Source organism: Corvus hawaiiensis, chromosome 2 (genome assembly GCF_020740725.1).
Source record: "Corvus hawaiiensis isolate bCorHaw1 chromosome 2, bCorHaw1.pri.cur, whole genome shotgun sequence".
Lineage (NCBI taxonomy): Eukaryota > Metazoa > Chordata > Aves > Passeriformes > Corvidae > Corvus > Corvus hawaiiensis.
The window spans coordinates 22,003,103-22,020,627 of NC_063214.1; positions in this window are offsets into that span (position 1 = coordinate 22,003,103).

Sequence of the window (17,525 nt, forward strand, 5' to 3'; positions counted from 1 at the left end):
TAGGTAGTACTGAACATCTATGCTGAGAAAGGCGAGAGAATTCCTATGCATAAATCTAGAAATAAGGATATATGGGCAGCAACATCTGCCCATTATCTGGAATAGGATAAGACTCAAAACAAAAAACAGCAAAAGCAGCAGGAGATGTTAGCTATAAAAGCGATACAATCCTGATTTTTTCCTGACTAAGGGAAAGACATCATTTAACTTCATTGGGTCTGGGATCTGGCACTAAGTCCTATTATACAGGCCAGATGTAAGGAATTTATTCCCCTTAGGAGAAAGCAGGAGAAGCAGATGGCTGTTTCTAACAAACACATTGCAAGCCATAGGAAGAGCCTGTCTGTACTTCCTGTGAGAACTAAAATTTCACTAGAAATAAGAACATCCTTAAAACCAATGCATTCCTTTAATGGCTCAGAAAACAATAACCTACTTATTATCTCATCATGCCTAAAGGTATTAAGCATCGTATGCTGGATTTGTTCTTTTGCTTCTCAACTCTTTCTGTACTTCAGATGGTGGATGGTCTCAACTTTTCTACTGCTGTACCCTAATTTATTTTTAATATCTCAGTGATATAGTGTTCATCCTGCAGGGCACATTTAGCTTTAAGTGGGTAAGTCCCATTTAATTCAATGGCCAATTGTGTGCTCAAATATCTTGCCATTTGCATCCACCAATAAAAAGTAACAAGAAGTTACCCTTCTCTCATTTGGGGCCTGAATGTTCATGTGTAACTCAGCAAAAAGGACGACATTTGGAAATATGGTGCTTGTGCTGCCGCATTACCCTTTTCACCTTCTGCTAAACAGAGGTTGGAAAATCCATATCTAACAAAATAATGTATCTTGAATCTTGGCTTCTTTTTTGTATTCCCCCTCATCACACTAACAGGTTGTGAATATTGTTTGCATTAAGGCGGCATCTTAGAGTGTTCATCAGTATCAAAACTCTATTGGAGAAAACTTTGCAGTCGTCTGCTCTGTATTTGCTGTACAAACCCACTCCAGTGCCAGTCCTCAGGACGTGTGCTGACAGCAGAGTGTGGCTGAGAACAACCCCTTGCCATGTGGGGGTTCCTGGGGTAACCCAGAGCTCTGCGCCTTCAGATTTGGGTTGTGACCAGACTGCAAGAAGGATCTGAGGCACTCTCAGGGAGCATATATTTTATCAAAAGGTGTACTAGTGCTAAAATAATAGCAAAGGGGATACTGGGAATTGCCAACCCTGGAAATCACAATTTATTATAAAAAAAGTCCAAGGAATGTATTGCTTTTTGAAATTGTGCTGCTATAAAATATCCTCTTGAAGCTTGCTAAAGTGAGATCTAATTTAAGGCATGTCACTGCATCCTTGCTTTACATTGTTCTCTATAGGTGTTACAGCAAGAGTTACAAAAGATAACAAGTTGCCATCATATTTTTGTTATGACTAACAATATGGCTTAAAGAAAAAGGAAGGAAACCTTAACTCTGATATTCTTTTTCCCTGGGGCTTATAAAAAACAACCAACCCTGTAAATGTTATTTTCATTGCCTTGGGTTTTATATCCTTTATACCTAAACCAAAAGGAAAATATTATATTGTGCAAATAGGATTTCAGTGGCAGCATTATAAAATTCTCCTGTTTCAAGTTATGCCAGGGAGGTTTATATTGGATATTAAGAAAAATTTCTTCACTGAAGGGGTTATCAAGCATTGGAAAAGGCTGCTCAGGGAAGTGGTTGAGTCATCATCCCTGGAGGTATCTAAAAGAAGTGTAGATGTGGTGCTTAGGGACATGGTTTAGTGGTGGGTTTGGCAGAGCTGGGTTGACAGCTGGACTCAAGGATCTTAAGTGTCTTTTCCAATTGAAACAATTCTATGTATGGATCTACAGCAGAAAGGGAAGCTCACGATCCACCTGCTGTGCCTGGGATTATTTAGGCAGAGCTCTATGTGTACCTCCTTTCCTGCAGAATTTTGATGCAAAGGACAAAATGCGTTTGGTAACTCTCAGGAAATGTTTCTCAAGATGTCAGACCAGACTTAGCTAATCTGAAAGTGGATAAGGATGATTCATTATCTTATCATGGTTAGGTCACAATGCAAAATCAGTCTGTAAAACCAACTATGTTACGTTGAAGTCCACTCATTTAGCCTAATTTCAGAATCTAAATGTTCACACAGTGCTATTAAATTTTCTCAGCTGGTTGTCATCTCGGGAAAGGCTTTGCTCCAACCATGGGACCAAATGATGTTACCTTTGGACTTATTCAATAGCACACGCTAATGGACTCGGCAAGGAACTTATATGTGACAGTAAGAAGGATTTGCACAGTCTGGCTCCTCCTCAGCATAACAAAACTCGTGAAATCACCTCATCAAAGAGCCACTGGCTGCTACCAATGAAGCGAATGGGAGGCTTGATGCTGACATTAAACAAGAATGCACATTATGCTTCTGAGAAGTCGAGGACAGTACACAGTGAACAATGCAAGGCCAAAGGTTACCACTTGCTCCAGTCCTCATAAACAGAGCTACGGCTCAGAGAGGACTCAGGAAGACACTGATTTGCTGTATTCTGAGATAAGGTTGTTTCAAGGCTTCTTTCTATATTTCATTTTCTTTTACCTTTCTGAAAAACAACATATTTCCAGATGAATTCCCCATACTTGGTGTCAGCCCTAGAATGATTGTTTTTTTCAGTGAAATAGACTAAAATCTCATCACCTATTTTGATTTATAAGAGAGTAAAATAGTTCCCAATTGCTTGAAGAGTGTTTTTTGTTTTTTTCTGTAAAATATTACTTAGATACAACCGAAATTGCAAAGTAATCCCTTCTGTATGACTGCTGTGAACTGAGAAATCTCCTAGCTACTGAAGGGTGGTGCAGGACAAGGAAGGGATAAAGTTATATGAATCTGTAGTTGTAACATTGAGTTTATGATCAATAGAAAATGTCAATTATTTTACACCTAGATTTTTAGGATTGCAAACTATTGTAGCCATGTAAGAATGGTGTAGCATTGGCATTAGGTTTCTGTTATGGATTGGCTTAAACCTCATTGAAACTGGTGTATTTATTTAGGATAAGAAAGAAGTTAGGAACATTTTTCTGCTCAAAGGTGAATGCAAGTCTGCTGGGAAGAAGGAAGACTGACATTAAGGAGAACATTTCAGAGTATTATTTAATGTGAAGGAAAGTGTGAGAAGTGCTAAAAGTTGAGTAACAATGAAAAAGAGATGAGACTAAGACAAAAGCCTACATAGACTCTAATGATACCAGTCTCAAGCAGAAAAGGTAAGCCAGCTTGCTGACTAAGAGAGTTGACTCTGTGGTCTGGAAGAAGGTCTTTGGGATTTTGGATTCCTCCTATTTTAAAGACAAGCATTTGTGGACTTAAAAAAGAAACAGGAAAAAACACAGTACCCCAAAGAACTGAAAATCAGTTATGAAGACGAGTAGTTGATCCTCAAGTTTCTTCTCCAGCTGAAATAATTCAGCGGAAGAACAGGAACTGTAGTGTTCAAGCTGGACACAACTTTGATCATGCAGCTCTAGAAGGACAGTGAAGTCTTTCTCTAGAAAGACAACATCTAAACAGAATTTAATTTCTATTGCTGTATCATGATTGCAATTTAAAGGGTTACAAATGCAGGAAATTAAAATGTAGATGTTTCACAGTAGTCATGACTCTACCAATCTAAACAGAAATGTTACAATTCATATTGTTAAATGCCCATGTTACTAACAAATGCTAACCTCTGACAACTCTGCTGAGAGGGAGGCATGTAAATTGGAACTTGTCTTTAGCAGGTGAGCATCCTAATATCTCTGGAATAGTTAAAATTTAACATTTCTATACTTCCATTGCATTTTTGTATAATATTTACCTAGCAACAGATTTCAATACACTTCACAGAAAGCAACTTGTTTTTACTACCTTATAGCTCCAAAGAGAAAGGCACATGAATACAACCTTGATTAGGAGTATTGCAAATAGCCAATTATTTTTTATTACTTTCACTCTCTGTAGTCAAGCTAAATTAATGTTCCGAGATAAGAGACTTGACTAGACAAGGAGGCAGGAAGAGAATGCTGTGAACAACCTTCAAGGTAAAACAGATTGTAGAGTGAGGAATAGGATAAGGTAGAGCAGCGAGTAAAATGGGGGTGGGGAAGAGAAAAAAGAAATGAAAAAGAAAATGCTCAGAGAATCAGAGCAACAGGCAAAAGAGAAGAACTCAGCAGCTGCATTTTAAATGGCTAAGAGGTCAAAGTTCACTTATTGTAGTAAGAAAATGTAATCTACTAGGAACAGAGGATGATTGGAGCCAGTATTTCGTCCTGTAGTTGCTCTGAGTATCAGGGACAGAAGCATAGATTACCATTGAAGAAAGTCATCCACAGAATAGCTTCCCAAGATACTCATGCAGACAAAACTTCCTCTTATGTTCCTAAAAGGTACAGGAAAGGGAATACAAAAATGGTACAGGTGTTTCCCTGTTACCAGCTGTGATAGAAATCACAGAAATAAGTAAATCCAATGCTTCCTGGATATTGGTAGAGGAATTTTGATACAAGGAAGAACAAATACAGGTTTGTTTTCCAAAGCAGAATTTTTCTTTCACTCCAGTAGTCACAAGTCAAGAACTGAGCTGTGCTGTGCAATAAGGTCTCCCATTCCTCAAAAGGGTCACGTACATAGGATGCCCTTCACCCTCCTTAAACAATATCTTCTGGCACTTTTACCTCCCCTTGATCAAGAGATGGAGAAGCCCTTGCTTATGACACCCATACGTTAAATTCTTACATGCAGGAAATATACACCAATTTCCTCTTCTCAGTAGGGAAATTCTTCTTCAATATAAGACACCTTACTGCTCTTTCCGGTATATCTATATGTTACATCATGCTCATCTACATATAGATAGATAGCATGTACATATATATGTTTGCAAAAATCATCTAAGAAGCAAAATGTCTTGCTAGATTATTCACTTTTTTAGTAGTATCTCCTACTTTTCCAGTAATGCAGCTTTACTGAATTATCATAAGCAATTATTAGTCACAAGATTAAGACATGGGTTTTTCTCAGAAGAGTACAAGCCATCATGACTTTACAACAGCTCTTGACATTTTTACTTTACTGAAGTTGGATGTTAAGGTTAAAATCACATAAGAATATTGTTTTGATTTCATTTTAAAACAAAATTTGTACCCTCTGTAGTTGATGAAAAAAGTTTAAACTTATGAAATCAGCAGGGTTTAAAAGTTCAAAAATGAGAAGGCCAAGTAAATCCCTGCTATGTTCCCACTACTTACTGCTCCTAAAATGTAGTCAGCATATGGAAGAGTGGATACAGGTGTGCATATTTTAACTGAGCACCAGTTTTGAGCTTGGTTTGTGTCCATGAATCCTTGAGATTGACAATGTTTCACTGAACCCTGCAGCATAAGTTCAACAGTTCAAATTTTATGTAGAAATGTAGAAATGACATCTCAAAGAAGAAAGTGGTATCTATTATACCATGAGGGGTTTTGCTTGTTCTTGTCAGTTTTGCTAAAGAACATGAAAGTGGAAACTTTTTGTCTTATGATCACTGCAAAACATTTTGTGCAATTTTTCCTTTGTTGGCTTTAAAAAGAGACTGAAAGTGCATCTACTGAATATAATGCTTCAGATATAGATCTGCTACTCTCTTGTCATATCTCAGTGATTTTGAACAAGCTCTTTCAGATGTAGATCAGAGAAACAAGTAGGTGGTTAAGGAGGAAAAAAGGCAAAGCAAGACATCCTTTTAAGTTTTTGTGGTGAGGACTCAACACTGATGAAAGATTTCTACTGTTTAGATCATGCAACTTCCTGGTGTTTGTACTGGTTGAGCACTGAGGATCCTGTGCTTGCTATAGCAGGGAGCATTTTCCTCTCACTGACCCTCCCATGCTGAGATTCAAATGTGGATTACATCTTTCTTATTAAAACAAGAATGTACATTGCCTTAAAAATTGATTTACTGTATGATTTGCATAGAGAGAGAAATTCTTCTAAGAATAGCCATATTGCACTAAATGGAAGCCAAATTTGAACCACGAATTTGGTATTTTTAAAGAGAAGTAAATATTTATTTATTTAATTTAATAGATACTTGATAAATAATTAATAATTAATTAATAATTTAATAGATCAATAAATCAAAAAATCTTTGGTATTTTTTAAAATAAGGCTTCATTACCTTTTATATTATTATGCTTTAATGTCAATATACTTCTAATTTCTCCAAAGGAAAACCCCAAATTATCCCACAGAAAAGGTCTCTTAAAATATTTCCTTCTAGGTCTCCTAGAATATTTCCTTCTAGAAGGAAATCAGTTCCTCCTGAAGGACCTTTTCTTGTTTTATCCTTTCAAGACTACCACACTAATTTTGAAAGCTCCCTTTAGCATTCAAAAAACCTGTAAGTTGATTTCAGTTTTAGAAGCCTTTGAAGTTAATCCATTGCTAGTAGCTATCTGTTGTGTTCTGGTCTGTTCTGTTCTATTCTATTCTATTCTATTTTATTCTATTCTATTCTATTCTATTCCATTCTAATTTCAGAAGCAATAGGAGAGAAAGCCTCAATGAAGAATTCAATCAAATATAATCAAATTCAGTCAAATACAATCAAATTACACCAAATAGAAAACTAGATATAATACTAACAACCAGTTCTGAAAAACAACACGTGGTAAATTAGCTGTTGTTTTTGCCTGCTTGGTCAGCTGCAATCTTTCCTCAGCTATCTGACTGCAATTTCACTGTTTAGACATTTAAGAGAGGCCAGAATATCATGGCTTGATTCAGTGCTCTTCTTGTGCCCCAGGGTACCCCCACTGATCTCTAGCTACTGCTACGAAAGGATATGGGTAACCAGTGGGTTGGTTTTAGGGTTTTTGTTGGTTTTTTTTTCTCTTAATCAAACATGCTAGTCCTATCCAAGCATCTTTTTGATACCTTATGGTATCTCAGCACAAGATGCCTCTGCTCAGGTAACTGAATTGAGGCCTAAGTATCAGACAACAATTATTTTTCTTCCAAGCCCAACATCCTAAGAAGGCTGCTCCAACAGTACACAAGGCTGTTTCCATGGGGTTGCCATCTTACATTATAACAGGCTCATCTGATTTGATGAACATCAAAATCTTAAGAAACAGGAGAAATTAAAGCTTTATTTTTGCATGGAAAATAATAACGGTTCCCGGAAATCTCTATCAAAAGTACAATTCACCCTTACAGCTGCACCAACACGTTAAAGCAAACAGAGGGAGAAGTTGCTTTCCTCCATTAACTGTCGTTTACAACCTCATTGCTCAGCTTTAATAAGAGTGGATCCCATGCAGAGTATGAATCCAGCAGGATTAGATGGAGGAGAACCACTTTTATGAGCTGTAACTCCATCAAACACTTATCTGTAGTGAATTACTCTACACCTCTTAAAAATAAAAGTAAATATCTGAATGTTACAGCTTGTCCTTTATATGTTCTATTTTCTAAGTTATTTTCATGTGTTTTAATTCTGTGTAATATTACTGACTTAGTGGAGTTCACCCCATTACATATCAGCATGACTAAGTGTAGGAATAGGACTAGGTTATTTCCTTAAACTTGCAGGTTTTTCAACAAAAATGTCCTACCATGCCTAAAATACTTTCCCACAAAGCCAGCTGTGTTCTGTGCTGCATCCAAAGCAGCATGGCCAGCAGATTGAGGGAGGTGATTCTGCCCCTATACTCCGCTCTTGTGAAACCCCACCTGGAGAACTGCGTCCAGCTCTGGGGTGCCCAGGACAGGAAAAACATGGTCCTGCTGGAATTAATCCAGAGGAGGGCTATGAAGATCGTTAGAGGGATGGATCACACCTACTCTGAGGAAAGACTGAAAGAACTAGGACTGATCAGCCTGGAGAAGAGAAAGTTACTGGGAGACCTTATCATGGCCATTCAGTACTTGAAAGAGGCCTGTAGGAACAATGGAGACAAACTTTTGAGCAGAGCCTGTTGTGATGAAACAAGGGGTGATTGTTTTAAGCTAAAGGAGGGTAAATTTAGACTGCACACAAGAAAGAATTTTTTTTAAAATGAGGGTGGTAAACCACTGAAACAGGTTGCCCAGAGAGGTGGTAGATGCCCCTTTCCCAGTAACATTCAAGGTCAGGTTGAAAGGCGCTCTGAGCAACCTGGTCTAGTGGAATGTGTCCCTGCTCTTTGCAGGGACTTTGAACTAGATGATCTTTAAAAGGTCCCTTCCAACTCAAACTATTCTGTGACACTATACACAACAGATGGCCAACAGTTCCTCATATTTCAACAACTAAATATTCAGCCTTGGTAGCTGAGAGAAAAAGTCCGAAAGGTTTAAAAAGCACAGTAAGGACAGATAAGGGTTTTTATGACAGCACCGACAAAGTTACAGAAGCCAGGAATCAAGGGACACAGTATCCCAAATGTTTTAGTATTGTCCATTAGAAAGAGTTAAGCAATTAGTCTCCACTGAGAACATCTGTGCACATAAAAACTTCAAATTGAATACTACTGACTTTCCATCTAAAACCTGATATAACGGTATTTTAATCTTAGAATAAAGCCTTATTTTGAAGCGGAAAGATGATTTCTCTGTGTGGTTCTAAAAAGAGAAGAATCTGGGCTCAGAAGATTTCATTGTGCTTTACTATTCGGCCATGTAAAAACCAGCTGCCTCTCATATTGGCAAATCAGCTAATCACTGTGAAATAGCAATTGTTTTGAATGGCTAATTGACTACAGGTGCAATGAATTATACATCCATTTTAGGATCCAAAGACACAAAAAGAAGTTGGGTCTTGTGTTGTTTTGTTGGGGCTTTTTTTGTTTGGATGGAGATAGACTTTTTTTTTTGGTTGGTTGGGGGGTGTTTGAGTGGGTTTTTGTTTTTATTTAAAACTGTTTTGTTTCTTAGGTAGCAATCCTTTGGAAACTGTAATTGCTGGAACAACCTTAAGGATTGCCTGAAGAAACACACTCTCTGCAATACTATAGGGAACAATAAAATCCAAGCACCTGTTTCTTTTATATTATTCTGACTAAAAAGAAGGGAGACCATTTTGAGGGAGTAAGAGGAAGATGCAGGTATGCGCTCTATGATCTACAGTCAACTTGGAGTATATTTACTGACCACTATACCAAAACAAGCATGGAGAAACACCCTCAAATCCCATGCTACACTGGATTTCTAAGTGACATAACCTGTATTCCTTTCTCGAGGATTCGTGCACTATGCTGTGAAGTGATAAAGATAACTAAATCAAATAAGTTAAGTGTGAGCAACAAACACTGCATAGAAAAAGTCCAAATATGACCTAGAGTACTACATGCTAGATGATATACACTGATCAAGAGCCCTGAAGAGCTGAATCATTTGCCACAAGAGGTTTCAAAATTGCTCTGCAAATTACACATTTAAGAATAAACATCCCCTGCTTTGCAACATATGGTATATTTAGGATGCTACGCAACATCTGTTCAGCTTCACAAAGCAACCTCACATCCCAGTTCTGCAATAGGAGGTAAAACAGAAGCTCCATTCCCAGAAACAACTGAGTCAGGAAAAATCTCACCTCCACAGTTGAAACTAGTAGGGAAGTCTTCTGCCTTTGCCAAAGAGGTATTGTGAAAATCCTAGCACTGATTGCTTCATCAAAACCTTGAGAAAAAGTTATCTTTGCTTAATGAAGTCCATACAACAGTATATTCCAGCAATGCCAGATGCTTAAGGAATTGCCAACAACATACTGGGCAAGAGATGTTATTTGAGATCTGAGAAAAGCTCTTCATTAACATCTACTTTCCACCAATCTCCTGATCTTTGATTTTCCTTGGGCATTCCTTCCTCAGAAGCAGTTTTCAGGGCTGAGTCTCATTTCTGACAACTAACAAAAGCACATTAACAGCTTAATTTCACAGTCGCTTTTACTGTGTCAGCTCCTACTCTTCTGCCCCTCCTCATCCACAAAATCTGTCAGAGAATTTGTTTGTCTCTCCCCTCCTTTCCTCGGGTCAGCCTGGTGTTCTCTATTTTTTCCTTTGAACTTCAGAATAAACAGGGAAAGTTACTGAGGGCTGTGTATGTTGTGTTGTACCGAGCCCCTCCGTGGGATGTGCCTTACTTGGGCTTTGGGTGAAGCAATAGGCAGGAAGTTTCTTCCCCTCCTTATCAGCCCTGAAGATTTTAATCTACTAAACTTCTGACGCGGAGGGCCAGCATACGGTGATATAACGACATGGATTAATACCGGAATGTCCAACATCATATGAAACAAGCAGATTGATTCAGATCGGCATCCTGTCTCCAACAGTGACCCCACCTAAATAGCCAAAGGACAGAAAGGTCAATCATTTGTAATACTTCTCCTGAGTATTCTTCCAGCCACCATCTATACTCAGTTCAGAGATTTCCTGATTCTCAAGAGATTTGTCTAGCTAGTGACCCTCGAAATGTTTTGCTCTCAAGCTCTTGTCCACTCTCCTCTTGAAACCCTGTATCACCCATCTTGCAATAAAAGCTTTCTTTGGGGAGACATTGCAGCACTCTATTACTTGTTGCATTAAGAACCAACCTGAACAGAGTGTATCCTTGCTTTTCCTATGGCTTGAAAGGGTATAACACTGCTGAGGTGAAAAGAGCAATGCTGTTTCTCACACTGGTGGAGATTCTTAAGCTGTCCATCTAGTAATGAAAGAGAAAAGTGGGAGGGGAAGAATATGGAAGGGAAGAATAACCGATAACAGGAAGAAGAAAATGAGAGATGGGAAGACAGTTTTCTGGGCTGAACATTTTAGTCAGAAAGATAAAGGAGAGGACAAATATCTGGACTGTCTTTTGGGTTTAATATGGTAGAGTAAGAGTGAACAAGAAATTTCATTAAAGTCTTCAAAGAAAGGTTATTCCCTATCATGTAAAAAGCATTTATATGCACGCCTCCTATTAACTCTAATGGGAACTAGACATGCAAATCTTCTCAGAAAACTCCCACTGAGTTTTGTGCATAAATCCTGCAAGAAAGGGTAGGTTAATAGGCCCATGGGTATAAAACAATTGCATGCTTATTAAACTCTGGGGCTTTTCTTGGAAATAACTCTAATGACTACGACATTTTTTTTGGTAGAATCCTGTTGACATAGCTATGTTAAATTCTCCCTGTGCCGTTAGGTAGAAGGTGGTGCTTATGACTGGTAAACCACACAGCAGAGGATTTAGTCATAACTGGTCATCAACTAAATTATGCCTCACATTGGCTGCTGTTGAATATCCCAGCAGTGCATATCCCAGCTATTGAACTCAGATCGTTCAATAATTTGATGCACTTTGTGCTTTTTCCTCAAGATCAAGTACATTTGCAGCTATTCATATATATTTATGAAGAAAAGATATCATTATTTATCTCTGTCATGCCTAAGCCTTATTTGATACTTGTAAATAATCACTGAGACTGGATGTGTGTCACTGAAGTGTCCTCTTTCAAATGATGCATCTTAATATTTGGAAAGTAATGGTCCCCATCCTCGGTGGTGTGAAGCCAAAGATCACCAGGAGTCTGTGCCACTTCCTCAGCCACTACCTACGAGCACCAGAAACTCTTTGATGGGTCCTTCGCTGAGATTCCATTCTCTCTGTAGGCCACGGAATACATTCCTTAAGCTGCTGATGATTACATCTTAAATAACGAGTGCTTCACAATCCTATGCCACTGTTGTCAACTTGAAAAGATGAATCGAAGGACTAGCTGGTAATTTTGTAGTCTCCAACAGTTTTTGGAAGTAGGAAACTGCTTTTACACTCAATTGAGAGAAAATAAATTCTCAGGGGTTAATTATCTCGTGCGGTATTGCTCAGGATGTTTAGTCATGTGGCTTGTAAACACCATATGAGTTCATCTACCCATCTCTCTGTCTATGTTTATGGCTTTATTTTGATCTTCTGTTTGATATTTAACTATGCAGGGATTTTGCCTGTCACAAGGGACCAGCTCACCAATGAGTCTTGCATCTTCCAGGTCACCTTACAGACTTGGTGCTGCTTGGGCTGTTTAGGAAGTCGCTGTTTCACATGAAGTAAGAAGGCCCCAGAATTAAGTGATTACAGCTGAATCTGCAAAGACAAGCTTAAAGCTACAAAGAATCTAATGATCTGGATTCTGCCTTGGTTTATATTCCTGTGTCTGTGCATTGTGTGACTAAGAGTATCATATTGTGTATTATCAAGATAACTAAATGACGACTCTCTCACTGTAATTTTCACAAAAGTGGAAACAGAAGAGGTGGCTAATGCCACCCCAATTTTCTAACAGTAAGCTCTGTTGGATCTTTTGCAGAGAGGTTTTCTCTCCTATTTAGGACAATTCTGCAGAAAGAAAAACAGGAAAGTAAAAGAGCAAGGGCATGAGCTTTCTTTTGCTGGATGGGAACTACGCTGGCTGTTCACTGTAGCATCTAGCAGCTTCCTAATCTGTACTGCTTCTGCAGTCACAAGATTGCTGCTGAGCTTGATAATGGAACATCACAACTGAGAGTAAACATAAATCTCTTGACTTTTTCTCTAAGAGCATAAGTCAGCCAAGATCTCTACACCACAGCAGCTGGCTTGGAACAGAAGGTGACAAACTACGCAGTATCCCCAGGAAATCAGGCTGCAATCTGCTAGGTGTGTGGTGTCACGGTGCATGGGTCTTTCTGGCTTTGGGACACGCTCCCCCTGTTGTCCCTGAGATTGCACGCTCTGATCAAAGTTTAGCAGGAGTCAAGTGCCAGTCTGAAAACACTGCTGCCTTTATTTGCAATTAGCTTTAATGCAAAAATCATCATTTTGACTCATTATTCCTGAAGCTGTTGAGGCTTCTATGCTTTCTAGTGTGCTTGCAGTTAACAGCACCACAATTTACAGTTTTTCCTTGAGTACCTCCACGCTCCCATCCACTGTCAGAACATGCTTAATGAAAGTCATTTCTGAAGAAGATAAGAACCACTTTTTCTTTACAGGGGCTTTAAATTGTAATGGTATATTAAACCACAACTATGGATTGGAAAGGAAAAAAACCACAACGACATGATTAGGCATTGAAACACTCAGTAAAACTGTTACTTATAATGAGTAAGAAGATGAAGATGTACAAATAAAAGCACAGCATGTTTCTTTGAGAGTCCTTATTAATGAGAGGGACTGTGGGGCTTCAGTATTAAACAGCCGATGAACAGCAGCCATTTACATCCGAAGAAATTGATCCTAGCAAGATTAGCAGAGCTGGGGGACAGATTTCAAGCCTCTCATTACTTTATATGGAGACAGATCTTAGACAGGACTGCCTCCTCCAATAGTGTTATCCCTGAATAGTGTCTTAGAGGGGATTTCTGTGCACACCGGGTTTTCATGGAGGCCAAGGGTGCTGAAGGGAAATGGGCACTTTGATCCTGCTGATCTGCAACAGAGCTGAAGCATCCATCTTCCACCAGTTTTTAAAACAAGCCCAAGTTTTTCTTTCCTTAGGAGGAACAAGGATGAATGCATTTGTTGGTTGTCACACCACTGGGAACTCTACTGACTTTCTATAAATTGTTGGAAATACAAGAATAGTACATTTAAATTATATTTGGAGGTTTTCTTTTTACAAAATTATTATACATCAGAATCAGGAATTTTGCAGTAGCAGAAGCAGGAATAACTTTTCATGGAAAGCAGCCAATCTCCTGACATAGCTCTAGAAAAAGATGAGAGAAGCAAGAAAATGAAGAGACGTTTCAGTGGTGATGGGATTTTTCTGGGTTTTTAAGTGTTTTATATATAGAATGAAAACTGTGGAAAAGACAGACCAAAATAAGACAATGGCAGTTAAGTTTTCAACTCCAAAACTTTGAAATTTTTATAGTCACCCCACACTTCTGCTTTCGAGCTAAGAACCATAATATTCATCTACGCAGGGGATTCACATAGATGGTTTGTGGGAAGCTGAATGAGCCTCTGCTGTAAAAAAGTATTTCTGTTTTCTGGTCTGTGTAGGAGGACCCAGTTATTCTTTCCTATTTAATCAGCATATTCACTTAAAATGTGCTGACTGTTTTTTGATTCACAACTAATAGGCAATATACCAGTTTCATCAAATCCAAAATGAAATGTGCATTTTAGAAAGCCAAATAGAGCAATGAAATATGTGATTATTTAATAGAAAATAGTGATTAAAGAGACTCAATTCTGCTCATCTGTCACTGAATTTTATTTGTAACCTACAGTCCAAAGTCACTGTTTTCTAAATACACTGTACATGTAGAAAACCATCTAATGCATGCAACTTTGCTGATAGTGTTTCTCTAACTTAAGTGTATAATAATATATGCGGGGCTAGAAAACAGGAAGTCTAAAACACCACAGACACTTTGGAACCATTGCACTGCCCCTTAAGAGACTGCAGGAGTGTCTTAACTGGCCAAAGTAACAGAGAAGAGAATAGGCAAGAAAGCCTCACAGTCAAGTTTCCTGGGATCTCTACTGAGAGATTTTCTTACGCTATGGTTTACAACTATAATTGCAATACACAATAGGAGTGACAAATGGCCACCCTGATCTTAATACGAAATATTCAAGAGGATTTGCATTTTAAAATCAGCTTTGATCCAAAAATTTAAAAGTTCTGTTGCCTCCTTTTCTCTTTCACATCCTCAATTTGAGCTATTTAGTACTATAATACTGGCTATATCCCTATCTCTCTGATCAGGTTAATAAATTTGACCAACTGAGCTTATATTTCAGGAGGATCTTCCTAAAGCTAGCTTTTTTTTTTTTTTTTTTTTTTTTTTTTCCCTGAAGCCCTCTCTTTATGGTCTCTGTCTGCAGAAGACACAGGACTGCTTTTCTGTCGTTTGCCATTCCATAAGAGCCAATACATAGACATATTTTAGGATATTGTGACCTAGGGCCTATCTCAGTCAAAAGAATTTTAACTGTGAGTTGAAGCTATCCTGCCACCTATGCTCTTAATAGAGAGAGTTTGTAGGCCATAAGCCGTGCAAGGGGAAAAAGTAGAAACAAATAAATGATGAAGAGATGAGACAAAGTCAATACGAGTAAATTTAAAGCAAAGGAGTAAAAGCACTAGAGATTTAGGGAAAAAACAAACCCTAGAGAGAGGCCAAGATAAAAAAGCTAATAGGAGAGGCAAAGGAGGAAATGTCAGCTCTGCAAGATCAAGGCTCATCATCCCATTGCAAGGAGCTCTGGAGAATGACACTTCCCCACGTGATGAGTGCCTGACCTGCCAAGACCCTGCGCATGATTGCTTGAGTGATAAATATATTAATGCTCACCATAACAGCATGTTCCTCTTAGATCATTACTGGGAGCACTAGCAAAAGTTAGGAATTTGCTATGTTATCATGGTGGACTCTCAAGCATATCATCCTGCTTCCAAATCTTCAAGCCTTGCCCAAAGTGCCCACATAAAAGTCACCCATAGACATGAGGGTTACAGTGTGACAGAAGGAACTAATCCCCTCTCCTCAAATATTTAGCCAACTGCATTCCATACTTGTGTTTCTCTTTGCACAGTCTATCATGAAAGCAGAGGCAATGGGATGACTTAGAAACAATTAAATGGTAAGGTATCTCATTTGAGAGATTTGCTACCCTATTTCTTCTCCCAGAGAGATATTTGGGAATCTTTTTATAAAGAGATGGAGAAATTGGCTCATTCAAAAAGGGAATTATCAGCATGGGTTCACTACAAAGGAGTACTGTCAGAAGAGTATGAGAGTGAATTAATGAGGACATCAGGACAGAAGCCAGTCTGAAGTAATATAACCCATAATCCAGACAGTGTTTTGAAAGCATTCTTTACGCAAAGTTAAGCAGAACAGGCCTAGTTTCTGGACTAGAAGTCAGAGCAATAATCTGTGTATAAAGCTGACTGCTGAACGGAAAGGCATTTGTAAATAGTGGTAAATCTCATTTTTAATGGGGAGATGTGATCTCTACCAAAATGGAGTAGTAGATCTGGTTGTACTCAGCAGTTTTAGTATATTAACTTAGTAGAGGAACAGGTTCATATTCTGCTTCTATGCAAAAGGAACATCATCAACCTTATTCAATTATATAAGTACTAACACTTTCCTGTAATTGTACCATAAACCAAAAAAGTTACCTGCTAAAGGTTAAGAGCATTAGATAGATTGACAAGGTTCTTCTCCTCGCTTCTCAGACTAGTGTAATAAGTTTTACCCTTTCAGAGACCTGATTGCAGCTGTGGCTGCCTAGCACCTTCAGGATTTGAGCTTCTGAGCTCCTGAAACTTGTGACAAGATAAGGAACATCTGAGGAATAGGGGCTTAGTTTAAATCTTTTAAAATTAAAGCAAGTTGTTGAAAGTCCTTCTGGTTTCCAAATTCTTATATACATAAAGGTTTGCTCTCTGATAATTGTTAGACAGGTTGCAAGTAAATCTTCCAGGTTATAAAGAGAGCCAGACAATGCACTCTGTTACAGTACTGATGTTTCAAGAAGTGCCATAACACAGAGGTGTCTCTGTGAGCTGGTTGTTTGCTCATAGTGGGTCTTCTGAATAGAATTGTAAGTGGTTTGTTACCCATGTGAACCCCTCCTCTATCCATGCAAAGTCCATATGCTCTGTGTCACTGGAGATGGACCACTCTTCCCATGAGCTCAGGATGCCGCATTGAGCAAGCCTGACAATTTCCATTGTGCTGTTTCTTTCTAGAGAGGGAAGGTCCATGGAGGTCATACAACTGGGAATAGCCTTAAAAGAAGGGAAGAAGGATAGAAACTGCTTCACTTTCCTCTTCTCCCCTTTCTGCAGCCACTGTTATGTTGGCTCTGCTTTGAAGGGATTGGGAGAGTTGCAGTGAGGAGAAGAGGTCAGACAGGAGCTACCTATGTAGGCAAAAGGGCCATGGCAACAAGAAAAGAAACCAAAAATTGTTACACTCAGGCAATTCCACGATAAGTAAAGATTGTTAGCAAGTCCAAATGGGTGCAGAGAAATTAGTAAAATACTTGGTTATATTCATTACTTATTCTGAATCCATGCATTCAAAAATGTAGAAGTTAATCAGAATTTTTTTTTCAGAAGGGTGCCAACTTTGTGTAGCATTAGAGCAAAAAACAGGATACCAACAAACAGAATAAAAATAATTTTATAAATGGATATAGTAGACATTTTATTGTACTATTTTTGCAGCTTCAGACGCTATACAACTAACAGCTTAGATGATCTCTACTCCTGAAAGCTGACTGAAATTGTGTTCAAGAGGAGTAGCCAAAATTGAGATGGTTGACTTTGACATAAACTCAGTGGTCGCAGTCAAATTTTAAATGAAGAGTTGCCCATGGCCCAGAAAATCACAGTCCCCAGGAAAATACTGGATATCACATGAGGGCACCCAAGGCCTATTTGTAGTTGAAGACTCCAAGTCTCTCTGATGACAGATGCAAATCATTCAAGTTTTTAAAATAGGAATAGGATG